Here is a 3,581-nt window from a genome sequence, read left to right as displayed (position 1 = left end):
TCGAATCGAATAAAATGAAATGAAATGAAATGAAATAAAATAAAATAAAATAAAATAAAATAAAATAAAATAAAATAAAATAAAATAAAATAAAATAAAATAAAATAAAATAAAAGCAAAAGCAAAAGCAAAAGCAAAAGCAAAAGCAAAAGCAAAAGCAAAACCAAACCAAACCAAACCCAATTAAATTAAATTAAATTAAATTAAATTAAATTAAATTAAATTAAATTAAATTAAATTAAATTAAATTAAATTAAATTAAATTAAATTAAATTAAATTAAATTAAATTAAATTAAATTAAATTGCTTACATCGTGATATTCAATTTTTTTCATTAATTTATGATACATGTACAAAACTATATAAAATATAGTGAATATATATAATAAAATGTTTTTAACTTTTATTTTGACTTGCAAAAATACATATACAAATATATATATACAAACACATATATAGTCTTTGAAATTTCTTGTTTTTAATATTTTCATTTTTAAACACTAATACGCTGTAAAAAAATTTAACATGAACCAGAGATTTTGCTAATTTTCTATGTTAGTATTTTATTAAACATACAGTATATACTTTGATTTACTTTTCGTTATTGTTTAATTGGTTGCATCATTCATTCATTCATTCATTTTGTACCGTTTTTCCTCACGAGGGTCATGACCTTGCAATTTCATGTCTTTGGGTATGTGCATAATCAATAGTTGGATGCATTTTCATCACATTTATTTCTAATTTATTTATTTGAATACTTATCAGGGATAGGAGCTGGCGCTTAATGGAGATTCCTGAATTTCAGCACCTCTATACTGTGCACGCCGGGGGTGTGGCGTTTAGATTTGCACGCATTTTGCCTGGCATTTTCCTTAGTTTGCACCACACAACAGTAAGCCTCACCTCGCGTTGGGTTATTTTAACCCAACAAGTTGGGTTGGTTCTCTTAACCCAACAATTGGGTTGTACATTGGGTTGTTCAAATGACCCAACGCTGGGTTCATATTAACTACACGGCTGGGTTATTTCAACCCAGCAAGTTGGGTTGCCAATATACCATATATATTTATATATATATATATTTTTTTTAATTATTATTTATTTATTTTTATTGTATGCTAATACTATTAATAATATATTACAATGATAATGACACCAATGTAACAATAAAATATTTATTAAAATTCAACATTTCCAGAACATACAAATATAACAACTCACAACATTTCCTTCACATATGAACAAATTATGTACAAAAAAAATAACATTTTAAGAACGGGTGAGGGGGACAGCTATGAGAGAGTGATATATACAGAGAACAAGAGGCTCTGTGAGCAGCAGCACAAATGGGGAGGCGATTCTGCCTGCTGCAAGTATTCCACCATGTTAGCTCCGACCTATGATGAGAAAAGAAAAAAAGGTAAGTATTTTGTAAGTATTTCTAGCAGTGCAGAGCAATTGTCATCAGCTCTCTACTGAAGCTATTTCAATATACATTCTACAGGGAGAAGTATGACACCTGTAAATTCAATGGAGTGTTCAACAATTTATTCAGGGGGTTTGGCCAGTCTTATGTTTGGTCTGTGGTTTATACGTCACACATCACTATGGAGTAACAACTTACACCAAGTTACATCTTGTAAGAATAGTGCTTCATGAAATGAGAAACACAGCCAAATGTTACGTTGTCACACATTCCACGGAATACAATCTTTTCAAGTAGCTCCTCAAAAAAAGAGTCCTTCTTTAAAACTGTGTAAAAGAACAACTGGAGTCATTTCACAATTCATTTACATTTTAATTTCTATTGAAAGGTAAATTACTTACGGGCTTAACATCGATGAAGGCTCTCTTCACCTCCTGAATACTCGCCCGGACCAATTTCCTGCCCTTTTTAAACACAGGCGGAGGGAGCAGGATGGGCAGAAGCGTCAGGGCGACTTCTCCCCTGGCATCTGTAGGACAATTATGGGTGTCATTACCAGATTGTTGAGAACATGAGTTTTAAATAATATAATATAATATTACAATTTTAGATAAAACTGTCTTGTTTTCAATATGTCCCACTACTGTGCAGTGTTGTTGTATTGCAATCAACCCTAACATAATATTAAGAAAATGTCTCGATTATGTTTACTTGGTCTATTTTAAAACACAAAAACACACCCCAAACATTTTTTTACCAATTGGGATCATAATGTGTACCATAGAGGGTTTGTCATCATTGTCTACAGCAGTGGTGAGCAAACTTTTTGACTATAACAGCAATATATATTGGAATCACAAGATGGATCACAATCAAAATCAAATCAAAATTTGGGTATTGGTACAAGCTACGGTGACTGACCCACCGCCATTTCTTATGTATAGAACATATAGTAGGCACAGTAGCTACTGTAAAACAATACCCATAAAATGAAGGCATGAAGATGACTTACCTTTCAATCAGCCCCGGTAGCTGCCACTCAGTCAAGTTGGAACTGACAAACTCATCCATAGATGCTTTTCAGCGAACTGAAACATCACAAACATACCATGAAATGAACTAAGATTCAGTAGTCTAAACGTATTCTCCACATCTATATGCGACTTACAAAACTGTCGTCGAATTCGCGCCCAAACTAGTTGAAACTGCTAAGTATACAGTGGACTATCGGTGGCTAACGGAAGCCCGCTAGCATGCAGCAGTCTAGCTTAAAAAAAACACCGGTTCATCAGCACGCTCGTATTAATTCACGAGATTCTTTAACTTGATATCACATAAAATGGCAAATTGACGAGATAACTGACGTTGTCCTCATAACTGTCACACATACTGCACGTCTCTTGTAACTTCAACAACATAGTTTGGTTCCTACATAGCTCGCCAGCGAATGTGTTCGCTTGCCACTTTTGGAGCGAATGGAAGTTTGCCAAGGTTACCGATCCATTCCTGAAGCTAGTACTCAACAGTGCTTCACGAACTTACATTTTAACAAGTTTATGAAGCTTTATATAATAATATAAAGTCAATTATACGGTAAAACAATAGTGGGCATGTAACAAACCTTGCTCCGTGCTGAAATTGGTCTCCTCAGATGAAATGTGGGGTCCGAACGAAGTAAGTTTGTGGGCGGGGCTTTGTTGCGCGTGTTCAAAATTCTACCCAACGCTTTGGGTTGTCCAAAATAACCCAGCACAATATAATGGAAATCACAACCCAGCAGCAAATAACTCAGCACCCAACAGAGATAACCCAGCGAATTGGGTTCTCAGAATACCCAACTCAATAAAAATAACCCAATTAAATGACCCAACAGGCTCAACCCAGCGATTGGGTCAAAAAAATAACCCAGCATTTTTAAGAGTGTGTTTACAGAAGAAGCACTCAAGCTAATTGGGGTCATTCAAGGTGGTGCTCACCTAAATTAAACCATCGACTTGAGTTAACGTTAGCTGGGCTAATTTGAAGTGCACGGACCACCATGGAGGCTCATGTAAGTACATGGAGATTCATGTTGGGGGGGGGGGGGGGGGTCCCCCCCCCTTCCAGGATGACCAGGATGCAATGGATGTCGTATGTGCAACATTTTTCATTT

The 3,581-nt window shown here is 34.9% G+C and overlaps 1 long non-coding RNA gene across 1 annotated transcript; it reads right to left on the bottom strand.

Moving 5' to 3' along the window:
* Positions 1-1,128: 1,128 nt before the first annotated feature.
* On the bottom strand, positions 1,129-3,341 carry LOC131112888 (uncharacterized). Its single transcript, XR_009121435.1, has 4 exons — positions 3,051-3,341; positions 2,442-2,517; positions 1,831-1,958; positions 1,129-1,400 (listed from the first exon to the last, which is right to left on the bottom strand). It is a non-coding gene; the product is annotated as an uncharacterized LOC131112888 (long non-coding RNA).
* Between the last annotated feature and the right edge of the window lie 240 nt (positions 3,342-3,581).

This window comes from Doryrhamphus excisus, chromosome 2 (assembly GCF_030265055.1).
Source record: "Doryrhamphus excisus isolate RoL2022-K1 chromosome 2, RoL_Dexc_1.0, whole genome shotgun sequence".
NCBI classification, from domain to species: domain Eukaryota; kingdom Metazoa; phylum Chordata; class Actinopteri; order Syngnathiformes; family Syngnathidae; genus Doryrhamphus; species Doryrhamphus excisus.
Note: the sequence above shows the minus strand (reverse complement) of the source record. Positions and strands in the feature narration are given on the sequence as shown.